Consider the following 27,449-nt stretch of genomic DNA (forward strand, 5'->3'; position numbering starts at 1 on the left):
AACTCGGATGTCGTATGCCACCAGATTACGCAATCCATTAGAATTATTTTTGATAGATCATGTTTTCAGTTGCACGTAGGGAGAACCGAGAATCATAGCGGGATAAGTCAGCCGACTGTTACTTTTCATAAAATAGTGCCCTACCTTTATCGTCATTAAAATTCATTGTATCATAAAAACGTCATTTTCTTTTTTCTAGCTTTTACTATTGCGAAACGGAATTGTCTTTCTCCTTGTGTTCGGTCGAGATTCTTTTTGGGGGGTAGTTCTTTTCGAGAGGGTTAGCCTCTCGTCTGGCAAAGGTGTCTGGCGCGCGATATTCCCATAATTAAGCCGGATTCGTTGGTTGGCACGGGATCGGCGTGAGTCACGATTCGTGCGTGACGTGCAAGCCAAGAATCGTTTCTACTGTCCCTCATTTATATTTCGCTGATTGCCGTTATTCCTTCCGATTCATTAAGTTCGGCCGCATCCGCCGACGTGCTCTTATCGGCCGCCCCCGGCTGCCGGAGCATAGAGGAAGAGGGTGGGGTGGTGCAGGACAGAAACGAATAGCCACGTAGAAATAATGTACGTAACTTAATTACCGATAGAGGCGGCCGGGAATAAAGGAATAAATGACGGTGAAGAGATATATGCGCGGCGCGCACCGGCAGCGAGCGTTAATGCTGGAATTAATGCCGGCGATTCTCCGGATGTAAATAATAACGACGATCTTGTAAATTAGAGGCGAGTTTGCGCGGCGATAAATCGACGCACTGTTTTAATTTTTGCAACAAGCTACGAGGAAGATTATGGCGTATTCTTGAAACATTTCGGTCGAACATACTCGTCGGACTGTGACGAATAAAAATCCAAGATTAATCCAGCGTCAAAAAAACGAGTTACGAAGAAGTTAATCATCGGAGGTCCAAACTGCGATCCAACGTAGATCGCTTGGATTCCTCGGAATAAAATAATCTACACGGCATTTCGAGCTGGCAGCGGAGGCAGACAGAGGGATAAAAGGGGGAAAGATAGAGGGCCCGCTTTGGCTCGATATAATCACGGGTCGCAATCGGGATCGGCGCTGTTATTACTGTCCGTCCGTGAAAAATGGTTTCCCCAAACAAATTTCTGGGAGAAAAGGGGAGGTCGATTAGGCGCGTTGCTTCACGTCGTTGTCTCGTCATAATTATCGTGTTACATTGTACGCATCGCCGACCAATTATGACGGACTAGGCGCTTCGAGCTGTTCGACCGCTAGCTAACCTTTTTCTATGACCGTGGCTTTCCATTTTGGGAATAGATACAAGGAAACATCCGGCCTTCGTTAACCGCTTTCTTCGGCTTCCCGAATATTTTGGAAACGGAGGCCCGAGGATTGTACAAATCGTTCCACCGGTCCCGTATACTTAAAACGAAACGCGGCATCGTCACGAGTATACAAATCATTTCACCGGCCTGTAGTTTTTTCAGAAGAGCCGTCAGGAAAACGATAAAAGTTGCCGGCCGCCTCGGAAGAGGAGTGGCTCCGAGGTAGTAGTCCGTGGTAGCCTTCCGATGCGAGCGAGAGAGGGCTTGTTATTAAGTCAGGACGTGTAGCAACTACAATGAGAGAGGAATTATGTTTGTTCCCGCTGGACGACGTCGATTGTCCGCGAGTTCCGTTGCCACGGGACTTTGCCTTTGACTGGATCGATCCTGCGATCGATCGTTAACGATTATCTTCGCTTTCGAATTTTAACATTCATCTTTAAGTACCACTTCCCCTGTTTCTAGTTTAATCTTAATACTCGAGAATCTTTCGGGGGGGAAAGAAAGATAACAAAAACGACTATAAAAATGGAACAATACCTATTCATCTGGTCCATAAACCGGATCTAATGGGTAAAAAAAGTTACTCTGCCAGCCGAATCTTCTATTCCTATCCAAAACCAATAATACACCGTGGACGCGCGTACGTGGTGAGGTGGAACGTGGAACGGTAACGACCCATCGGAGTCGAGGTGAGGTGAGGCCCGGCTGCCGTGGTGATTCAGGACGATCCCGCTTATTAAGTGGAGGCGAGTCCAGGGACGTGGAGGCCGGTGTATTATGGTACCGCGGAGTGGCGGATGAGAAGATGGAGATAGGTGGGTACACGCCGACCAGCGCCGTGGCTCTTCTCGAACGCTCCACAAACCGCTATTATTTATATTAAGTTTAATGCAACTACGTGACTGAATCCTCTTGGTCGGCTGCCCCGCGCTGCCGCCAGACCCCCGTGTATCATTAGTATACGCCTATTATTGCATTACTCCGTGCTCCGAACCGACGTAGCCAACGTGCGGCCGCACGGTATTACAACGAGATGTGTGTATATACCGGGTGGACGATGACCCTTGCGAGCCGCGTGAAAAACCAGAACCCCTCTTCCTCCTGCCAAAGCGACTTAAACGCGAAAGGGGATGAGCGGGTGCGCGCGATCTCGCGCCCGATCTCCAACTCCGCTTCCCTGCCTGTTATCGCCGCGACAGGAAATTGAGCATTGCGTAGATCGAGCGTTTCATCGCCTGTTAACTGTTGTTCGGTAAGATCGGTTAATGGTTAGCTTCTTCTCGGCTAATGTTAAGGTTTCCAGGCGCCTTCCTATATATAGATTCGACGTGGTTGGGCACGAACGTTAAGAACTGGTCGATGAGGCGACGAAAGAAGCACGGTTAAGCCATGCAAATCGACGTGCCATAGTTACATTGTAAACTCACGCGCCTTACAGCGTTATTGCTCGTTCAGGCGCGGGAAAGCGCGTGTTACGAATATTCATCGCGTGTCGTGGCGCTGACCTAAGCTCGCAAGCGCGTGCAAGTATATACGAGCCAAGAGGTTGCCGCACGAGTTTCATAGGTCGAGTTCCAGCCGCGATTGCCATGCAACCGAACGAACGAACAGCACAAAGGCCGCGGAACGGTGCGAGCGAATTCCACGCCGATCCTGCTCCTTTTACGAATTAATTTCACGCTGGTTGTAAGAGAGTGGCCGTGGAAAGTCTCTGCGTACCCGAAAAGGGAAGCAATCAGCGGCTCTTCTCTGTTCCCCCGATTTTTTGCTGTACTCGCGTAAACAACGCTTTATTAGGTGCAAATTGGACGCTACTCAGTCGTCCTTCCGCGATCGAGACGCTTATTGCGCTTTTGTTTCGCCGGCGCGCGTTTCCGTTCCGCGCGATCATTTGAATTCGCGAATCATGCGAATTAGAGATAATGGCGTGCGCGCGACTGCTTGCTACACGTGTTGCAGGTGTAGCTCGCGTTAAGATACGTATCTTTATGCAAATCCTTCGTACCATCTTTCGATTCGATCTCTTCATATAACCCCTGATCGTCGAGGACGGTCAATGAGAAAGCAATTGTATGAAAAATAAAATCGTCCCTACTTAACGAACCTACTCGCTAACTCTGTAGTTAGTTACAGTATAATTTTTTCTACGGAAATGAATAAAGGTAGTATGGAAATTAGAGGAGGAAATTAAATTCGACGCGAAACTCGTCTGTGAAAATATTACGCAGAGATGGAAAGAAGGCGAACGTTACTAATTTTTTTCTTTTACAGAGAAAATGGCTAATCGAATAAATTGCATACGCTTTTTAATATCCATTACCTTTGCATCGATAATTATAATCATTTCTTAAAGAGTTATATACAAAACATGTAGGCGCTGCTTTTAGAAAGCTCATCAATCGTATCGCTCGATAAGTAGGTAGTGTTAGCTCGGTACCTTTATCGTGGTTCTCGTTCCTCCAATGTCGTTTGTATTTCTCAGGGATCGAGCATAGTTATAGTGTATGTAGCAACGGGTAACCGATGATGCGTTATCTAGACACGAACCGCGTGATTTTATCCGCGCATCCGACTTTCAGACCGATAATAACCCTGGATCTGCTACGCCAGATTCAAGATATCACGGTCCCTTGGACAGGGTTGCGATCAGATCATTCATCGTCGCGCGTAACACCGACCCATTCGGTTGCATGTTCACCACGGTGAACAATACTTTCCGTCCTCTCGATTCCTCGAAACTGTCTACGGTAAACCACGTTGAACCTTGAACGTCCACAGCTACACCTGCACGTGTTTCCCGATTAAAGAATTCACTTTCGAGTCGTTATATACAACTGCAGGATGTACGAAACGTTCCAACGTAAAAATCCTACGAGATTCATTGGTCGATAAGAAATGCCGGACTTGCTGAAATATTAAAGTGATGTAGGTCAGTCTTTCTGATAATTGGCAAACGACTCTCTTTTGCTACTTTATTTTTTTTGCAGGAAACTGTATCTTGCGTGTAGCATAGTTTTTAACAGTATTGCACGAATTTTAAAGTACTAGATTCTATAAATTTGCAACTAAGTTAAGGACGAGAATTTGAGGAGTTCGAGAAGTACACAAGAATACCCCAGTTTCGACCTGACTACATTCCACGGGAATCTTGTTAGACGATCGTACGGTTTTCAGCGATATTTACGTGACTGAATCGTTTCCCCTGCAAACTGTTCCAGTTCGTGCACCGGTTGAAAAAAACGCTGCTCGACCCCGTCCAGGTGTTCGTGGAACCTCCAGCGGCTTTTACGAGCCGCGTAAGTCATGGCGTGACCGTTCTCTTCCAGAATCGCTGGCGCGACACGGCATCATCCATGGGATCTCTGCTCCTTATTCAAGGTATCTGGGTCAGTCTTCGTTAAACAGCCTCTTCGAAGAATTTTATTAACACGTTTATTAACATTACGGCTAGAAATTCTTTTCTTTGAAGTTCGTCCAGGTTTAAACCTTATGAGTTACCGTTAAAAGGAAAGCTAGCATAAATAAAATTTCATGCTAATACATTGATTTTTTATCGACGTTTGATTTAAACTTTATTATATTATTTAATATTAGGGAACAAGTAGAAAAATTGTTCCTCCGCGGTAGCTACAAATAATATTGGACGGTATTATTACTGGACGATAATACTTGTTAAACCTTCTATAAATGTCATTGCAGAGAGAAAGTTCCAAATTGACGACGAGATTACCCAACCTAACCCCAATCTAGTGGCCGTAGAGAATAGAACGTTCTCCGTTTCCTCTGTTATATTACAAAGTATTCGGTTCCCGAAACAAATTTACTAAATTTCTGTTCCCGAATGGTGCTCGCGCCTTATTCTATGATCCTCGTCGCAGTTTTCTTTTGTTCGCGGACACGGTTCGTGAGAAGAGGCTCTCGAACGCTGTTCCGTCGGGGCGCGTCGGTAATTTCGTGTGTATATGCTGACGAATTTATGAATGGCGGGATGCGTATTTGAATGTTGCCAGGAGGGACGGGTCGCGTCTAGCCGTTTCTACCCGAGCAGCGATATTTAGGACGAGACAGAGAGATTTAGAAGTGGACTAGGCCACGACGAGCCTGAGCCTCGTCGGGATGTAAATCATTCAGAGGTTTCTAGCGCCACCCCTATAATCACTGGAACCAGACTGTGCCGCTTCCTTGACCGGGAATCTCCAGCGCGGAGAAATTTGCGCCGACAAACTGCTCGGACGATTTCGAGGCTAGGCCCCCGGTGCACACGTGTGGTCCCATTGTTATTTCTTCCTCTGGGTCTCGTTTCTTTGTCGTATACAGTGGCTACGAAAAATATTTGTGCATACCCTTATTTTCTAATAAGATGTTTTTTTATCACGCTCTATATATTTACGTCCTATAACATCTTAACATAGTCGGAGCTAATTAAATAGTATTTAAATACGAAACTAAAAAGGTTATTAAAAGAAATATAGAGACGTGTCCTCGATAGATATTCTCTTGGTATTCCATATAAAGAGGCTGTCGCAATAAGAAGACTCTTTCTAGCAATTTGAGCGAACCAACGAAAAACCAATTCTTTTATTATAGTTCCTTTATTTGAAGTAATCCGAAGAGAAGTGGCGCAGAAATATGGAAGAAGATCAAAGTACATTTTCAGCAGCTACTGATAATATCTTTCTTGAGCTCACGAAGGAAATATGCATGTTGCATCGTGGAAGGGTCGCAAGCGAGTGGACGCGACGACTCGGTCGCAGGGTGCGAAGGACTTTGGTAAAAGGGCGAGAGAAGGGCTTCGTAGCGGGTTAGCCAAATTACAGCTTCCATGTCAGGTGGGGTGATTGATGCCTCTGCAAGCCAGATATTGGCGTAGCGTTTTCCAGGAAATTAAATAGAGGCGGAAGATCAGGAGTCGCCCGGAGGAACAGTTGAGCCGCAGAGGGATGCAGAATGTTAGAAATTCGAAGGTCGACCGGAGGCTTTAGCGCGTCTTTAACGCAAAGTGATTACCGAACTGGGTTCCCTGGGCTTGGTTAGGTATGCGCAAACAGCGCGTTAATCGTACCGTTTCGCCCTTCCACGGATCGTCTAACTAAATCTTAAGACTGACAGATTTTACGGCGGTGGTTTGTATCGAACGAAAAGGGCGGCTTCGTTTCGTTCTGCCCGTGGAACAATCTTCGAAACGAAGTGGATGAGTGTAGCGATTTAGGAGATAGTAAAATGATTGTTAAATGGCGTGTATCCTTTTGAAAGCTTGTAAAAATGGGGTGCAAGTGTTCGACGAGTAATTTGGAGTCTATGAAGTGCATTCTTATGGCTCTGAGGTTTAGCAAATTGTTACGAAGGATTCTAGAACGTTTCGATGTTTTACCAACGACCACTCATATAACGATCAAACTATCGAACACCGCCAACGCTAATTTTCATTAAGATCTATGGACCAGGGCAATTATCAGAATTGAAGCTTGGTCTATGGCTAAGTCTAAGGGCCCTAACGAAAAGCCTCACGACCATTAAACCGCTTAATATATCTCTTCGCTTTGGATGAAGCTAACTATAGTACTTGTGGAACATCGGGTTACCTCTTCTGACAGGATATGATTGGAAACCTCTACATCGAATCTCTCTCTATGCTATCTTATTCTTTAAATTTTATTACACTTAGCCTAACATTCCCTCGCTCGAGAAAATCACTCAATGACTTCTCCGCGTTTCCTGTTTGCCATCCACACCCCTAATTTAATTCTCAGACTCAATGAACCACGGTATTGTCTCAGCAAGAACGTGCGGTCTGTATTGAAAAGAGGGGTCGTGGGGCGCAGCAGAGTAAACCAGCGAAGATTCACGAGCGTCTGTGAAAGTTCTGAAAGTGCATCGGCGGGTCCAGTGCAGCGGCGCGGGGTCCTCGTTGGAGTCGTGATGCAATAAAATAGCGCCACCCACCGGGTCCGTTCCTATCTACCGGGGATCTCCGTAATGCCTCACTTCGGCTCGATCCTCGGCTGGCTTGCACGGTACCTTGAAAAGAAGTGGGCCCCGGCGGAGGGCAAGGGTGCATAATGAACTCGTTAATTAACTATCAGGAAGCTGCATCGAATCTGATAACGATCCCTGCCACACGACGCGCCTGTCTCTGTTCTCTCTAGGACACCAGCCGCATGTACCTTCGTCCTAAAGGATCTGTCCTACCGCGTCGCCAGCCAGATGTTGCCCCGTGAAATTCCTTTTTGGTCTACCGTCAGGCGTCTCTCAACGTGGAACCTCGATCAATGTGTCGAAATGGTCTCCTTTCGCGAAAATTTAAGTTTCGTGTGAGAGATGACTCGAAGAAGGGGGTTAGGTGAAATTAGGTCAGTGGTTTTACGTCGGGGAAGTTACTTAATCGTGAAGATTCTGAGGAATAATGCTTTGACATCTTTTTAAGATTGTTAAAAAGTTATATACCCCTTTTTTTATGACGGAAGAGAGTAAGTTAATTATATTTTGAATATGAGTAGGAAGGAAGAATCACGTTGGTGGGCTAATTGTTAAAAATGAATAGTTTTTATCGATTCGCAAAGTTACAGCCTATTGTTAAAGTACTAAAACTAAATATTATATCTGAAATAAATTTTCATTGACTTTTCATTGATATTTTAAAGAAAACATCTAGTCTAATCTGTCAAATATATGTCAGAGATTTCCATATCAATAATATTGTAATGAAAGTAAATACATAATCAACTTGACCGCCTGTCGTCGTAAAATAAATCATAAGGCAAGAAATTGACGTCACTGTGTCATTTTAATGGACAGAATGGAAATAAAGGAGGAGCATCGATAAACACAGCTCCAAGAAATTCAATGACTAGATTGACCCGCTTGTAACAACGCATTCATTGTCGGTGCAATAATGATTAATGACAACGTAGATGGTTTCGCGTGACGTCGCTGTCGCAGGGTTAGCGGGCGAATTATATGCGCCGCGAGCGGTCGTATCTCGAACAACAATTTCCGATGACAGCCGGCATCCGACGAGATATCGGTTTGGTAAATACATCGGCCACGTGGAAACTTTGAAAAAACGGTAATTAGCGGCTGCGCTTAATTACCACGTTGTTCATGCAAACGACTTACTACACGATCGTTGACCGCACAACACTCGTGCTTTCGTGACGAGATGTACGTGCACGATACCACGGCGACCCATCGATTGGGCAATTACAGCTAACCGTCGCTTATTTCCCTTCTATCGGTGATCTCTGGCTGAAAATTTCTACATCAACGATGTCTGACATCGAAGTCTCGAGCCTGCGATTTTCAAATGTTGAAATTTGTAAAGCGAAAGCCCTCGTATGTAAAAATTTCCAAAGCGAAAGTTCTCTGATTTGAAAATTTTGAGAGCAGAAATTCGTAAATTTACGAAGCGAAAATTTTCAAGGTGGAAACTTCCAAATTATCACATTTGCGAAATTTTCAAATTTCCTTTTAAACTGTGGCAATTAAGAAATGTCCACGTTACGTTGCGCGAACAATCAGAATAAAGTTTAATTTAATTTAACATCAGTATAATACTAGTTTTGTCACTGCTTTATGATATTCGAAAGATCCAAGGAACCCAAAGCAGTGCTCGTTGGAGAAGGAATTAATGGAGCGATTTCGATGTCCAAGAATATTGTCTGCGCATGAAATCGAAGGAAGAGGTCGATAAATCAAGTAGGGCGCATTTAAAAGCGCATCAAATTCCTCGCCCTAGAATTTTGCTCTCTCTCTCTCTCTTTTTCTCTTTCGTTCGTTCGCTCGCTCGCTCTTTCTCTCGCGCCATCTGATTGATATGCGTTTAATAACAGAGATCCGGCGCCGCGAGAGGTGCTTCTCTAGGATGTTTATGAGAGTCTTGGATAGGAGTCTATGGGAGATGTGGATCTCGATTAATCGGAGTCTCTGGAAGCCGGTTGCGGGTGGTTCCCCGTTGCTTCATCGAGCTCTAATAATACGGTTTTATTCGTCGAGGCTTCCGACGCCGGTATCGCGACGCCTCCGGCCATCTCGACCACGTTGCTGGCTCTTCAGCTTCCTATTCGTCCCATTCCTTTACAATCCTAATTCTACCATATCCTAGGGACACGAATGACGCTATTCTGACTTCTCATAAAATCTCGTCATAATTTGTGGAAAACTGAGGTTCGTCGTTCGACACGGTGTGTATATCACTTTATTTCTGCAAGTTATCTAATTGTTTAATTTATATAATACTTTCTCGCTGACTCAAATAACCCTACTTTATCCTACGAAGTGTTTGATTTACAACATCGTTGTAGCATGTAGAAGTGGCGAAACGTTGGGCAATTTTTTGTTCCTGGAAGAAAGTTTCGCGACTCGATCGATCGTCACGATAGGCAGACAGCAGCTCGCGCGCGTTTATTTTAGTCCTCGTCGAAACTGAACGTTGTGCATGCAAATCCGCCTAAATGTCTTCGGCGGCGCCTGAATGGAAATGAGCCCTTTCGCTGGAAGCCGCGACGCAAATATATTATTATGCATTCAAGGCGTAATTCGTTGAAAAACCGGGAGGAGCGATCATCGCTTGGTGACTGCGATCGATGGCTTGACGATCGATCACGCATTCACGCACGATCGATGCAATCTTTCTTCCTCTCTCTCTCTCTCCCACTCTCCCTCTCTTTTTTTCTCTTTCTCTCTCTCTCTCTCCCTCTCTATCTTCTCTATCGATTCAACGACGATGTATTTTTGGCGCAGGCAGGAAACTTCGAATGTAATTTCAGGCTTCATCGCCTATTAATTTAACACGTGGAACTTGACGCTTGTTACGATGTCAGTGGATTATAGTTATATATGTACCTCGAGAATCCTTACCTTCAGTTTCGAATTTATAAAGAGTCTAGCTTTATATCGAAACCATGTTATTAATTCGAACAAACGTTTTCCGTGAAAACGATACAAAATATATAACGAGATTTAAACGGCGAAACGTTTCGCGCATCGAAGCTTCGATAAGAGAGCGACCGAGTGAAAATGGTCATTACATAACGATTCTAGAAAACCTTCGTTTTAATTCGACGACTTTCGATCATTTCTAGGTCGTAATCGCGAAAACGAGACGAACCACGGCAACGAAGCGATGAAAGGCAAACTTTTGTACGCAAATTAAATAAAACGAAGCAAAAGAGAGAAACAGAGAGAGACAGAGAGAGAGAGAGAGAAGGACAAAAGGTGAAAAAAACGAAGAACGAGCGAAGCTTTCCCAAGCGGGGAAAGCGGCGGAAAAAATGAAAGTACTTCGACGCGGTTTTTCCTCGTTCCGTCGAACGTGTTCATAATCATGAGCAAAGCCGGAATAAATAAATAAATTGAGTTTTATGTAGAGAGGCGCGAAAGCATGGAGACGCGGTCACGAATCGCCGATATTTCACCGTCCGTACACGGAATCGCACTTTGATGTGACCGACCGCGATTTCGAACTCGTCGCGGCCTTTTTCTTGCGATTCGCTTCTCGCAGCGTGCACCTGCTGACGAATCGCGATTTTCACGCGGATAATACCGCCGCGAACTTGAGCATCCTAATCGCCGGAACGCCAACAATCTGACGGTATCTCGCCACATTGCTAATGCCGCCGCGTTGTTTATGAGCGTACACCGTATTTCATAAATGACGCGCATTAACGTTCGTGTTTTAGAACAGCGCAAGATGTATATTCTTCGGGAAAAGGTAAATGTTCTTCGGTGTCGAGGTTAGGAACAGAAAGCACGGAGGGCTTTTAACAGAATGAAAGTGCATGTTATGTCATAAGTATGCTGTGAACCGTTATGCAAATCCATATTTCTATGACTGTAGATAAAGAAATAAAGGCTGGGCAGGGATTGGTTTCACCTATTAAAATATTGTAACGAGTATTTTAACTTGGATATTTTATACAGTTTTTGCATATTATGCACCTTCGAGTTCTCTATAAATTCACGAACATTCCCAATATGCTCGTAAGTAACGCGTCTTCTCAGATGTATATTAGGTGAGAATAAACTATCTGATAGGTAATACACGGTAATACACGAGCACCTCAAAAGCCAAACTTGCAGAATAATCTAATAATACTTAAGATTTTATCTAATTTCTAATTTACAAACATAACTTTCGTTCAAAATTGTCGATGGAAGGAAATAACTTGATCAAAACCGTGATAACGATATGCGCAAACTTGTTGCCCGAGAAGGTCGTTAAATTTAATAGGAAGGGAATCGGTGGCGCGTCGTGTGTCGTATTATGTAAATGACGGATAAATGGGTGTTTGCGTATTATCCAGGAAAAGCGTAATTCATTATGCGTCACGCAAAGATGCCGCAGACATAATTCCTCTGCGTTGCCGATCTCCGCTTGTGGTTCACGCAAGAACGAACAACTGTTTGTCTTGTTCGGTTCATGCGGATAATGACGGTGCGAAAGCACGAAGAATCGGTACGATGGTAATACTAACGATAATAATAATAATAATTATCATATGGATTAGCGCGATTCTCTCCCGACTGTTTCTTTCTTGATTATTCGCCTCGCGATCCCATCTCTGTACACTCTTTCGTCTCCTTTATTCTTTCTCCTGGATCGTCGACGTGAAAGTCGACGCGGGATTAAAATGTATATTTACTAATTTTATTCCATATCACGCGACCGACGAGCCAACGTATACACATCGACCTTTTTCTTCGCACGGTTAATTTAGCAAATTGAAAATACGTATCTCGTACCCGGAATGCGCCTCCTTGTTGTATAACACAATATCGAACTCTGGTAATTAGATGTAGAAGACGAGGGAAAAGGATGAGCGAATTAAACACGCAGATATTCTTTGTATATCTTATCTCGTTCCGGTGGTAAATATTATAAATAGTTGAGCTTTGAATTAGACATACATAGTATATCTTATCTCGACAGTTAATATTTTAAAAGGGAGATACACTGTTTGATATGCTAACTGAAATCTAAGTTACATATGGAAAATGATATATGAAATAATATGGAATTATATATGAAAAACGTCATACATTCGTGTGTGTGCGTGTGTATGTATTCGTATCTAAAAATTGTTCTCTATGAATTTGAATTTAATGGATATCAATTCACTTTATATTCAATGAAAAATCATGGATAAAGCGGTAAAGAAGACATAATAATGTCTCTTCTCCTTTTCCATCTTTAATTTTCTTTCTTCTGCTTCTTTTATTAGCTTGGAACCGTTCACACAGATTAACCATAACGCAGCATGTTTGCGCACAAACATGCGTTGCAATGCAACCGAACGGGAAGGGTGAATCGTGGAAAGGCTAGCGTAATCGTCTTATTTTTCCCGAACACGTCGCCTTCCGCCTTTTTCACACTTAATAAGTCATTCCGTTCCTTTTTACGTTTATTCTCATGAAATAATGTAGCACAATACGAATCGGGAGGAGAGGGTTTGCAACAAAATGACTGCCACTTAAGCGGCGTCCGCGGCTCATATAAGTCATACTTTGTTTCATATACGCCTTTAATTGTATAATAACCTCCTCTCCAGGAATCGTGCCAACGAAGAAAGAATTATGCCGAAGATATTTTAATGAGCGCACGGAATATCGTGCGCACATGTGTGTACGTGCGTAGATACGTGCGAGCACACAATCGCCCAACCGGCATTCCACGTTTCTCCGCTAATTTGTGTTTATGAACAGAAATTATACGAACACTTTTATTCATGAACCGGCAGCCTTATCTATCGTGATCTAATAGAGAAGAATTATATTAATTATATTAATTATATCCTTGTTGGAAAATTAAATTTAAATGAACCCGACCGACCGACCGAGCGCACCGCTCGGCATTCAAGAAAACAACAGCACCAAACCAACAGCACAACAATCGTAACGCGATAATCAGACAATCGGATCGTTGTCAATTATCGAACCGGATTTGTTTAGTTGCTTTGGTATCGAGGAAAAAGAAATTTCTCTATTAGAAACCGCCCGATTCGAACGGTGAACTTCGACTTTGAGCCTTACACAACTATCGAGTCATTTCTAGGAACTCGTCCTCAAAGAAAGCGTCAATAAACACGCTCGTATTCGATGCATCGTACTCAAACACCTTACAGTGAACACGGTTCGATCCCACCTTGAGAAATACCATCGCCGATTACCATACGCGATACCGCGTCCGTGCTTGGCATGCGACGCGACCGGCGACGTTAGGAAACGACTTTCAGCTTTCATTTGCATCATCCGTACGCCGGGTGGCATTTCTAGATCGAAACCTCGGCAACGTTTTATTACGCATAGTGATCGTAGGACCGATGCAATACGCGCGGCGTATAGAATATATCTCGTGTCGTCGTCGCGACGTCGACGCTGGGGCATGCATTTTTAGATCAATCGATGCATTAGTGCGCCCGGATGCGTTCCCAGGTGTCACCGACTGGAATTCCGTCAGCCGCTGTGAAAACTTTCTCGCGACTACGCGCGACACCGAACCGAGCAGTCTTTTTTTTTTTTTTTTTTTTTGTCGGGTGGTGTACGTTCGAGCCGATGCGTACACGCGATAAGGAAGCCTATCAGATCGCTGAAAGACCGGTGTCCGCTTCACTCGCGAGTTTTTTTTGTTGCTGAAGACTTGGTGAAATTTGTGGGCCTTACGTGGAGCGACTTTTCAGGTAACACATATTCGTAATATTAGTATTCTTTGTATGGGGAAGTAGGTTAAATAGTCTTAAAATTCGTTTGACGTTAGACAGAGAAACAAAAAAAAAAAAAGAAAACAAATAAACTGCAGATATTTTCAGATTCAGATAGTTCAAGTCGAGATAGGTTGGTAGGCTTGCTAATTACTTTGAGAAATGTAAGCGTTTAGATATAATCCTGTATGATATCTTTCCGTTTATAGCATTGCATTCAAGCACAAAGATACTTTCTATACATTGTACATGATATCTCTAGTAACTACGTACATAGTTTCTTGAGGTTTGATTCGATTGCTTCGAATGAAGTGCTTCATCATCAAAGCACTTACCAGCGTATACTCAAATCATACGAGTACATCTTGCAATTCGACACCCGCTTGCATTATTCGAGTACTTTGTAAATACAAAATATGTAATATCGTGTCTTATGAGCAGCAATGAAATACTAAGCGAAAATTTTGTATTGAAAGTGATTTGAATACGCGGGTGCATATAGAACTGAATCCTATTGCTATAAGCAACTATGTTATGTTACATGACTGTTGGAAATGCGAGAGACATTATCGTGAATTGGAATCGTTATCGAAATTCCACGTAGAACAACAACGTACGAGAGAACGTAATTGATCTCGACTGGCTTCTATATTTCTAGTCTCCAAGTCAATCATTTATTTCCGGCTAATTGCGTTTGACGATTCATGGCGGATCGTTGTTCGAACCCACGTGATATCGTTTTATCCTTCATGGTTTCTGGAATCATGGCTCGTTAGTAGATCTATTATGCAGATATATTCGATTAACTGAGTGTTAATGACGCTTAATGTTTGTAGAAATGTAATTGTATTCGTACTTTGCATAATCTCGGGGGTAGACGATTGCAAGAAATGAGCCCGTCGCTCGAAGACGATTCGTCGAGCGCAAAACTGGGCAGTCCGCGTTTAAGCCAAGCAGAGAGCATTTCTCGCTCGTACGAGATAGAAAACGAAGAAAACGTGAAACGAGTGGAAAACAAGGGGGGAAGCCAGGGTGTGGGTAACAGAGGATAAAACAGGGGGAGGGGACGAGATTTCCAAGAAAACCCTCTTACTATCGGTTGGATCATGAGCGATGCTAATAGGCTATACTGCTCGCAAGCGGTACACTGGTTACATAAAGAATCGCCAGGCCAAGCATCGCGTGTTACCGTTTCGCTCATTTGCCTGGTAACGAACGTCCTCTGCGTCATGGTATACATTTATTTAAATAATTAAACACAAATTGGCTATCCTTTCTGCCGGCGGCTCGATGCCGACCATGCGAAGAACAAATTATTGCCCCCTATTTCTGGAAACATCCCAACAAATTAAACGAATTGACTTCATTATATCGCTAATTGCAGCAACAATAAAAAACCTAGCGAGGCTGTTTTACAACCGCACGAGCATCATTGAACGTGTACTTGTTAGTTTTCTTGGTTTTCTTGTTTTATTTTCTATCTCTTTCTCATCCGTATGGAAGTAAAATCGTGGCAGAAACAGTAGTTTCGTTTCACGGGGGAATTAAGTTCAGGGAAAGGATCTCTCGAACGAGACGAGATCTCAAAGGAATTCATCGCTAAGAGAGGAATATTATGCCGTATGTTCTCGAAGGAGTTTTAGGAACGTTGCCAGACGTGGCCAGACTCGTTTCGCAGCTAGAGAGCTCGCAGAGTCGAAGAAATTGCGAGAACGGGGCGATGCGCGTTTGCATGCGAGCGAGCATTCTGAGAAATTCTCGCATCGTCCGTACACGGGTTACGGCTCTTTGTGTAAGTTTGCATGTACGCTTGTATATCGGCAACGAAATCTCTCGGTGGCTTCCTACGAGAGACAGCTACACGCGTAGCTATAACAGAGTGTATTCACCTGGCGGCGTCGTTACCTGACACGTACCTCGTACCTAATCGCGGAATTGTCTACGCTACCGTACGATGCCTGCCATGGATCAGACGTCCGATCCATCTGAACGATATTACATACAAACACATAACTGGCAAACAAATCGGTGAAATTTTCTCTTATGTAAACCTGACCCTAATGAAGCCTAAACACTTCAAACAAACATCAATTGAGCCACTTCTCAGTACCTGAATAGACACATCGAGGTCTCTCGCATTATTACTCTTCCCATTTCAAGTCTTTAGGACGCGCAGATCTAGATTTAGTAATTTAGAATTCTTGATAAACACACACAAGTTATTACGTATTTTTACTCGAGAGTCGTCTAGGCTTCGAAGGGGGATATTATAGCGCTATAAAATATTTCAATTGCTTCGAATTTCATACAGCTGTATGATCTAATCGAAACAGCAACGAAGAGGATACCGAGCAAATTCTTGGAATTCCTTTTCATAATCAGAATATGAATTCCGTAGGATTTGATAATGCGAAGCGACTAAAAAGAAGTTACAAATTCTGAATAGGTTAATGGGTTAATGGGCTTGCTCCTCTAAGTTTGTGGAATAACGAGACACCGACGAGTTGATGTAGAATGATAAAATAACAGATGTAGTTCAAAAACGGTATTTGAATCCTCTACCGTAAATTTGTTTAGCCTTGCTTTCGTGTGGGTGGCACGTTCGCGGGGGTGGCGTGCACGTTTTAAGGAAAGACGGTACGCGGCGACGAAAACGCTTTGCAGAGTCAGAGAGTGCAACCTGGACACAGGGCATAGAATAGGGTAATTTGGGGTTGCTACGTTCGCGGAATGTGAAACGAGGCCAGCTGGCCTGCGCACCGTATCTCTTTGCCTTTGCTTCTGGAGTTCCGCACGGCCAATTTCACCATTGCAAAAAGGCACAATACCTCGCTTCGTTCTGTTGTTATCGAAAGCGTGGAACGCGCCGCTACACGTGACTTCGTGACATTTTCATGTACCTACCAAACCAACAGTGGTTACAGTTCGTCTTTTGTCATCTCGTGGAATCTGTTTCCACAAACTCGGTTCGCGATCAATATCTCGGTCGACTGAAAGTTTAAGATCAAGCCGTTGTTTTATATGTTAGTTATTTAGTCTTTCGTGTTACAATGAAATTAAGAGGTATCGTATGCTGCATAACAATGATTCCAGTCAATACCGTACTTACTGTTGTAAATCTATAAAATTTCTAGCGTTGATACTACCTGTATACCTGAAGAGAAACATTGAGACATCGTATACGTGACTTGTATTCGGTAATTGATACTCTTATACGTTGAAGTTAAAATTGCAGTTAGATTCGAGCTTTGAGACACTCGATATATCTAGTTCTGAATCAATGGCGTGAGTGTGACTTGATATCATAAGGCAAGGGGTTAATAAAACGCATATTAGACCAACGAAACCAGGATGGCATCCCTACTCTTCTTCCATCCGTCATCGCGAACGCGTCATATGAATGCGTATTGGGCTATACGCTTAATGGCGAGTGTCGCGTTGAATATACGGCATCACGGCCCACACAGCAAGCCACAACGGACACACTTGCCGCAATTTTATTGTCAGCAAAGAAGCCACTGTGCATAAACGATCGGCCGCTGCTCACTGACCTCGTACACCTGGCTACCCATCGTGCTGGACTTCTTGTTACTTTCCACGCGTACTATTCCTTCGCCTTTCTTTCTGCCATCTTTGAATTATTACAACGTCCTGTCCTCTTCGACCAGACGTTAAGAAACCATCGACGTTGAAACGCGCTTATTGACGAACTTACTACGATCATCACCGATAAATTTAAAGGTGCCTCTTGGCGATAACAAGCGTACGCGATAATCGTCCGGATATCTCGTCTCGAAAACGAAACGCGGTATTAATCGAAACGCCGAGGCCAAAACGATCCTTTCGATTGTTCGTCGCTTCTGCCTCCAAAGATCTTATCTTTCGGGATAATCGTCGAACGGCTAATTTTCAATTTATCCGGAACGTAACGGTGCAAACGTTCGAGCCCGCTATCGACAACAAGACTCCGTCTTCGACGTACCACGACCGATAATCTTCGGTATCTGATGCGGCAAGGTGTGTGCTATATCCGCCACTGCGGCCAGCCATGATAACAGGAAGTTCAGGTAAGAGAGCACGTGCGTGCGTGCGTGCATGTGCACGGGCAATTTCGACGAAGGATTGTTCGTGTGCGCGTTTCTGCGCATCGCGGCGAGCAGAAACCGACGTATCGAAGGATACGGGAGAGGAAGCTTGCCGCCGGTGTTTCTTCCTGTCACATCTCATTACCATAATACGGGCCGTAATTACGACAATTAGCATGGTAATTAAGAAAATTGCCATTCGTCTTGTTTCCGCGAGCAGAGAGGCCACCGATCGTACACCGGTGTACGTATGCCTAGCTGCGTGCAACCGAACTCTTTCTTTCACGTTTCTGCGTTCTCGTCTCTCTTTCTACGTTTACCGAGTTCCTTCTTTTTCTATCGAGCTCCGGAGCGGTTTCCTTCGGCCGCGCCACTCTCCGAGTCTTTGCATTCAATTAAAGCTTAATTAGTCAAGTCGACTTCCTAATGACGCTCCCTGCTCTATTCCTCGGTCACGGAGACACACAAGGAACGAAACCGCGCCTCGAACCCTGCCACGCTATTGTTTCGCCTCGGAAGAGAAGCGTACGGTCTTATTCTGACACGACGGTCCGATTCGCTCCGCAATATCTCACCAGTTTGCTCGATGTAATTTGTTTTTCGGCGAGCTTGTTTCACGAAAAGAATGCATTTCGTCTTTTTGCGATAAATATACATTCGGCTGAAAAGGTTTCTGATCCTCTTACATTGTAAGTAAATTCATTACTCTGTCTGCGTGGATTGAAGGATCGCAAAATTCATCTCGATCGTATTATTCTGCTCGTCTTGCTTATTCTAAATATTAACCTTGCCTGAGAAACATTGTCACAAATCAATGTTTATGTAGTCACGTATAGTACAATGAATGCATAATTCTGTATAATATGGATGAATATTTTATTCTCGAATCTTATAGACTGACTCGGTACCCTGAAAACACCTACACGTACCGACCGCGAACGAACCATGACTTGAAGATGTATTAAATCGTGCATAGACTTAATAATTCATCGTGGGTGTTCCTTGCTAAGTGGAATTCGGAATACAAACATCGGAGAGAATCGTAATTAACAGTGCACTACTCGAACTTCGTTCGAAGAATATCCCTAGAATCCGAAATAGATCGAATACGGGAGGCGAAGTTGCGGATGGATCAAGTACGAATTATCTTCGAATTATTCGCGATTAATTCCGGAATGAGGAACAGCAAGAGTCGAGTCGTTAAATTCTGGGTGATCGACTTCCAAATGCCGATACCTGATTCGCGTTGCCTTCTTTAGTCACGGTAGCAGGGGTAAGAGAAAAGAGAAGCGGAAAGAGGAGGGAAATGAAAAAGAAAGAGGTTTGTGCTCCACGGGCTACGTGGTGAGAAAAAGAGAGAGAGAGAGAATTTTCGAGGGGGCTGGCAATTAAAAGCACCGCTGGCAATAAAGAACGGTGGCTAAACTCGTTGCAAGATCGACTACCGAGTATCGCGTTAGTCCCTTTTAGTCACGGTTCGTGGTATGGCGGCGCTAATAAAACCCGCAGCCGACCGGTATAACTTGCAAATTCGTCCGATCTTCGTCAAGGATAACGCGTCCCACGCATGCATCTCGCTATTTCCACCTATTTTCTTGACGTATCAAAACGTAAAGTTATTTTGACATTAGAAGATATTAATATTTTGGAAATCATAATAGATCTTACTCCCTTTAAAGCGTCGTGAATATTTTGATACAACGGATTAATGTTCTTACAACCGAGCTAATCCATTTACATTTAGAGGAAATTAATATTTCTTGACGTTTACTACGCTGCGATTCGATCTTGCCGAAACGTTAATTACAAGGCTCCACAGGAGCTGAAGAAGAACAAACGACCAGTAAAGAGGATTGGTACCATATAACAACAAAAAAAAAAACATTTACAAGATGATTAGCCTATTACTATGATTATATCTCATTAACGTTGGTGTAACGTGCCGATTTCCACGGTCAGGCAAAATTTGCCGCTCATTAAGTATACAAATTGCAAGAATGAATTGATTAAACGCGCGAAGGAGAGGAAGAGAGACAAAGAGAGAGAGAGGCAATAAACAATTTGAACCACGTTAGTATAATCGTCGAATGCAAAACGTGGTAAAGAATCGCATCTCATCGTCGACAGCCGACGAACGAATATCTTCTCTACTTGCCTTCCGTGCTATATGGGCGTCTCGTAACCATAGCTCATTTCATACCTGAAGAGGCAGAGAGTAGAAGAAAGACAAAGGAGGTTACAGAACTTGGAGAACGACGAGAGGCGCGAGTTCGCTGGTCGAACTCGATGCGTGGCAGATTCGGTTCTCCAATCTTCGGCCCCGAGCACTTTCGGCCCTCTTCAGACGTTTGCCGCCGCGCATCGAACTGTCCGTGCAAATTTCAATTTTAACTGCTAATCTGCCAGCTAATAGCCCCCTGCTTCGGCGTCGCCCTGCTGTTGCCGCCGCCTCGTCTTTTCTCCATCAACGACCCCCGTTCTCAATACATCCGACCTTCCTCGCTCCGCGAGTTTTTCTCTTTGGCCGATCGCCGCGCGTTGTTGTAGTGTCTCACGAGAAGAAGCTACGCTTCTGTCGCTCTTTTATGCTCCAAACTTTCTCACACGTACGCTTTTAAAACCCTACCGCACATTTCTACCTCTTTCACTCTTTCTTCTTTCAGTTACTTCGCTTACTTTTTCGTTCTTTCGCGGTTGTTTGAATTAAAATCAAGAAACGGAGACTACAAGAATTTCTGTTTGTATAGCTATATAGTCTACTGAACGCGATGAGACCATAAATCTTCATCAAGACATCATTTATTTCCACGATCGTCCACGGTGTGCATAAATACCAAAAGTGCTTTTCCCAAGATTAATATTCCCGTTCGCGAAAGAACGTCGACACCGGCGCGGCGTTGTCCATCGGTCTCTTAACTTGCTGCAGAATCGCCACCCTCTCTCGCCCCTGTCCCGCCTCTCAGCCAGGCCACTCTTATTCGTCGCCAGCCCGATGATTTATTGCAATATTTTGACGTGAAATATATATAGGAAAGATGAATTGACAGGCGAGTCTTTATGGGCAAAAGTTCGCCACCCTCCGTCGGGCAACCCCCTCGGCACCCGGACTGCGCTTCACTCGCGACGTCGCCCTCTAACAGAGTCCATGCCAACTTTTCCCTAATTTGAGTGTTAATCATACGACGAAAGTTATCGAAAGCGGCAAAACAAAAGACGAAAATGACGACTGATAACAGCCTGACAAAGAGGGAACGTTTCGAAGGGAATTAGTAGATTAATTCACACTAATGGAAACAGAGCTCTATCAATCAATGGAATTAGTCTTTGCAATTCTTCCACTATCTCTTCATTTATCGACACCTTACAATTAGATTAATTACTCGAGTTTTCCGAACAGATCGTAAATTTTTGGTCGAACGAATTACAGAAAAAAGTGGAGTCCATATGGACTCGACTGAAATCCATTAACACGAGCAAGGTGGCTCTGTTAATCGATACGAGCGGTTCATAATAAATTCTATTACAACGGAAAGTACCTACTCGTAATACGGAGTAGTAAAAAAATTCCAATTGATCGATCCACTAGCTCGGATGCATTACGCAAAGCATGCCGCGCGACCCGCCCACGCATCTCGTCAGCTAATTATCTAATAAAACGACGTTCGCTCAACGTCGGTTCGCATCGCCACTACTCTTTCGTGTGTACGTGTATGTGCGCTTGCGGACGAACATATGGAAGATCTTTCACAAGCTCGAAACGCTATTGCACAGAGGTCGCGAGGAGTCGCAATACCATTAAGAGGAATGCATTATTCCCGGTCAGCTCATTGTATTCAGATACCTGGCCTCGACAGTTAGACAACCGTACTGCCAGGCTAAGGGCTGCCGATGCGAGGGCCCTTATTTGCCATTCATAGAGCTGCGAGAACGCGGTCGTGCTCGCGCATTACACCCACGAACGGATTTTTGCCACGCTGTCGCGTCGTCCACTTCCTCGACCTTTAGCCAACATTTGTTCGCCCCGTGATTTAAGATCGTTTGGTAATCTAATCATGCCTTTGTATGTAGTTATCGAACATTATTAATAGGCCGGGGATTTTTAAGCCTATTCACAGTTTTATGAACAGAAGATAAAAATATAGTATTTAAATAGAGATCTGCTTCGACGATTAAAAGTTACGTAAGTTAAAATATAAAAATACGCGCTCCAATCACTGTAATGGTTTCTTTTTTTCAACGTAAATCGAATTTTTTCAAATGGACACAAATTTTTGAATCGCTCAGTTAATATTTCAAGAGTTTCAGCCGTAATATCGTATAATTACAAAAACTATGATTGTTCTATTTTTTTTTCTTTTTAATAACCGTTTCTTTAGTAGGATTTTACGAGATTTCCTTGTAGTCGTTAATTCAATGGACATTTAACGACCAAGTTACGACTGTTACAAAGTAGATGAGGAACGAGCGGAACAATCATCTTCGCGTTTTTCACAAAGGCGGAATCGAATGAAAGTCAGTGAACGCCATCGAGATAACGAAGGGAGAAGCGCGATAAGGTGGGCCGCCCTGTGCAATTTCAATTCCGGAAATCGGGGTGTATCGGGCCAATGGATGCTCTATCTTGTGTAGCTTTTTGGAAATTACGAGCCAAATGTGACTGGCCAACTGTCGCGTTTAGTTGATGGGAAACAGAGGAGGAGACGAGGAGGGGTCAAGCGAAAAAAAATTCGGTTCCTCGTGCCTTTGTGCTTCGAATAAAGAAACCGATTTTTTGTCCATCTCCATAGAGCGGGGACCGATATTTGCATAAGCGTTGTTCAAGGATCCGTGACGAATCGTCATGAAGATGGTCGCGATTCGTTTGTATCCGATGATCTTTCTAGGGAAAATAGGGGCGCGATCTATCGTTCTGTTTTCACGCGGTATTTAACTCCCTTTGATATATAATGTTTCACTTTTTTCTGATATATTTATGTGCTTACACAAAACGTCAAAACTCATCGGAACTGTAGGAAACCATTAATAGCTGTAATATTCTTTTTATGGTATAATATATCAATATATTTATGCATAAAAAAATACGTGAAAAAGATGTTTATTCAAAGATCCAGATCTGGTTTCGCATTATCGTTCGATGTCATTAACGCTCACAATAAACATCGATAACCGTCGCGTTTTTTCTCCCTCCCGCGTGTTTCCATCGACTTATAATAATTTCGAAATCACCATGGCGAGCTTACGAAGAACGCGATTCCTATTTCACTTGGAACGTCCGCGATCGCGGGGAATCGGTCGTATCTTGACAACGACGTCTTACATCCCGATCTTAATGCGAACGCGACACGCGAGACTCAGAGGCCATCCATAATCGCTGCGTTCCTTTTCGACGCGGATCTCGTTTCGTGGAAATCGTAACACCCTACGAAATCATCCTCGAGGAACTCCCTCCTCAGCCTTCGAGCATCCAACCACGAGATATCGTATCTTAACTTATTCCTTCCAGAATAATTCAATTGAATCACCCTGTTATCTTTTTCTGCACGACGTTTATACTCAGTCATGCGGTATCGTAAAATCAGGATCAAATACGACGACTGGTTTTATCAAAAAACCAACGATGCATAACCGAACGACGAGGATCTACCACTAACGATTCACGGAAGGCAACCTTCACCTTCGAACCCATTCTCCCCATTCGTTATGCAGAACTGTACGCGCTATTATCATACAAACTTTCACGAACGTATCGCTGTGCCTCGAACATCTTACCCCTCTATTCTCCTCTTTGTACGTTACTCGCTATCAGTCGGTCTTTTGCCTCGCTAATGTGAAAACTCGAGGACGTTAAGTGGCTCAACTAGCTAACGTGTCTTTGATGTTTACCGCCCACCAGTGCGTACACACTCACGCGACGCAACTGCGTAACGCTACCATGCGATTCCACCGCGGTCGGCGAGTATTATCGTGCCTCCGACAACCGACAACAACGAATCTTCCCTCTCGTATTCCCTCACGACCCCCTTCCCCCTCGCTTCTCCTTCGTCAGCCCCTTTTGCCGGTTTCTCGTATGCACGCAATGGACTTCGTGGCCGGGATCGTTTCTTCTTTTTCTTCTCCTTTCTCGTATTCTTCTCGTTCTTGTTCTTCTACGTCGTGGCCACTTAGCATCTCTTCCACGAACCTTGTTACCATGACGAATAAGAAACGCGCGCGAGGTTGCCCGCTTAATTACCTCTACTATGTCAGTGGAGAGGTAGAGCGCGCTTTGGCAACTATTGCCACCATATTTCGTATTATTCGACATATGCTTGGAATTTCGTTGGAACTTCTCTTACAATTGTTTCAAAAGTTAAACGATCAAGGACAGAAAGAGGTGCATTAGTGAACAGAAAGAAACGGGATGCATAATATTACTGTAAATACAGTACATATATATAGAAGACACTTGAGTGATTATTATGTAACTGTATATATAAGACACTTAAGTGATTGTCAAATAAACTGTAACTTTCACGTGAATAAGCATTTTCTGCAATAACTTCTTGGACTAAAGTCTTTTGCCTGACGTAGATCAAAAGCAAGCCCAGCCTGATTTTTATACTGTACGGAACGGTTCATAGACGTAGTTCAAATTTTGTCAACGCGTACACTTTAGATAGAACATTAAAAATTGTAGACTTGTGGATCGATTATGAAGGTACCGAGGGCTTTAAGGAACACTTGAGGTCCAGTGGATCGTACGGGACACCTGATTTTCAAATGTGGCGGGGCAAGTTTCGGCGGAGAAATTAATCCTTCCGGTCGTTAAAGTGCAACTCGTTAAGTGTGACAGTGGCTGGCAGCTGGATTGAATTGAGGCGCGTGCTATATTACGCTTGATATCGCTGTGAAACCCAACACCGCCGGCTTAGACCTCGACCCCATGAGCCGCTACCACCGCTGGCGCTACACTACCACTGCTTCCATTACCACCAGCGAAACAGTATATCCTGCCGCCAAATGCCAACATTACACGCGACGTTAAACTTGTCCCACAGATTTTGGAGTATAAATGCCAATTTTGGAGTAATTTTTAAGTTTCAGTTGGAATGGAATTTTTCGTTTCTCGAGAATTTATCGACGAATGGATATGTGTACCACGCGATTAAACGCTTGAGGATCTCTGTACGTTATTGAAACGCACGAAAGAAATATTGGTACTACAGTGACATAAGATTACGTTTTTATTTCAGATTTTAAAGTTGCTCACGCGAAAACGTTCATTTGTCGGAAACGCCTCTTCGCAAACTGCGTTTCGCTCTGTCGACGATTCGCGGCTCAAGGCCGGTGTTTAAACAAGTGCAGCCGTTTTACGTGTCAATAAGTTCAGTTTTCGCATTAATACAACTACGACAGAATTTCTTTCTATCTTCTACCAAATGTAAATTAATATTTTAAAGACAATTAATATTTTTAATAAATAAGTCTCAGACTGTGTTACCGATCGGCTTCATATTGAAAACTAAGGAAATTTTTCTAAATAAACCTGTAGGTAATATGTTGGTAATATTTCTTAAACTACCAATCGAACCATCCGTTAATTAGAAACAAAACGATGCATCAAAATATAGCAGATACATAAAAAAAAAAAAACAAACGATTATTCCTAAAAAATTAAGGAACCAAGTAATGTAACGAGTTAAGCCGTCTTTGCTAGCTGAGAGGTTAATAGATGATTTGAGACTTTTGCACAGCGCTAAATTTCTAATCTCTCTAATCCATTAAACAACCATGAAATCTTACATCTTGCGAATAGGACCATTCCATACTGAACAAATTTCAAGCTCTAGATTCTGAACGAAACTCCATGTATTAGAGTGAAATTTTTCCACAAATTTCGAGCCTGCGACCCTCGCGTGACTCTGTCCTCGTTCGTACGACGAAACAGAGAGTTACGTAACGATGTCGATCGGTCTCACGCCTGCACGGACGCGGGTTGCACGCGTGTATGCACGCAGCCCACGCGGAATGCGCGCTGGACGGCGCTTACGCCGTGCTAGCGAACGAGCAATTACCTTAATCCGGTGAATATTCCGCGGAATAAAAGGGGCGAGCGTAGAAGAAAAAGAGGAACCAGAGCGCGGCCAGTTGGAAACGGGCTTATGGATGGAATGCCGCGTGAAGAATAGGAGGAGGAGAAGGGAACTCGCATTAGACAATTGACAAATCGCGAGCGGCAACGTCAACGAGCCCAGAGGTCGCGCTCGTGCCCGCGAAATATCGCGAATGCTAAGAATGCGCCCACTTTTTATTGCCTAATCCCGGAGCCTAAGTAGAGCCAAGCGACCAAGATTGACGTGAGATACTACGTTGCTTGGACTTTTGGAATCGCTTCGTAAAGCTGATGAAAGATGAATGAATAGTCTGTTGAAGATGCGAAATATGATGGAATATTTTATGGTATCTTGGAGACGAGTAAAGGTAGAGTAACCTCAGGTACCTAATATAATATTCTTTTAGACTAATAAGAAATCAGGCAGCAAAGAAGCTCTGGACGCTATTATAGAAATCTGTGGATGTTATGCAATCAGCAGATGAGAATATTTCTTTGAAAATATCATATGAGTACTGTAACAAAAATAAGACCGTCCAAAAAATTATTTATAAAAATATAGAGATAGAATTTAAGTTGGAACAATTAGGGAAAAGTTTCCTAGGCGTATTTTGTATTACGTTGTTATTTGTATTACAGCGTATTTTATTATATTTTAGAGAATACGAAGAAATATTAAAATACAATTTTAAAAGAAAGTTTCTTATCTTCTAAAGCTTGATCGATTATGCGAACGCTTTGAATAGCCAGTAAAACTGAGGTGTAGGCATAATAACATCATCCTCTCGAATTCATTGGTGGCTGTCCTTGATCCGCTAATTACCACAAAAGGAACCGCTTATTTTATAATCACACGTTATGCTCCCTCACATGCGTAATGCTAGGAAAATTACCGAGCTTGCTCGCGCTCTGTCACGCGTGCCACGATATCGCGAGTACACGACCGGCCAACTCCGTCGAGAATTGAGAGTTCCGTCTCTTTTAATTCAAAACTTCCGCGAAACCGAGCTGTTTTAATAACGACCCAGAGAATGTCAGCTTGCAACGACACTGCGTGTAATTTGTTTATAGTTTGTATAAACTATGAAGAATCACGTTGTGAATCGCAGCTGTTACGTTTTTCGTATAAAAATGTCGTTGAGATTTTTGTAATATAAAATTTCAGGAAAAAATATTACTCCTTTTTGAAATCATTTTCCATAATACCTTTTTCGTGAAAAAAATTCCTGTAATACGATAAAAAAAAACCCAATCTACACTTGTATCAACCACACAGAC

The 27,449-nt window shown here is 43.4% G+C and overlaps 1 protein-coding gene across 1 annotated transcript in view; it reads right to left on the reverse strand.

Annotated features, from left to right (window-relative positions):
* The window catches only part of LOC139989675 (uncharacterized), a 102,871-nt gene that overhangs the window by 68,149 nt on the left and 7,273 nt on the right, over window positions 1–27,449 (reverse strand).

Source organism: Bombus fervidus, chromosome 8, assembly GCF_041682495.2.
Source record: "Bombus fervidus isolate BK054 chromosome 8, iyBomFerv1, whole genome shotgun sequence".
NCBI lineage: Eukaryota > Metazoa > Arthropoda > Insecta > Hymenoptera > Apidae > Bombus > Bombus fervidus.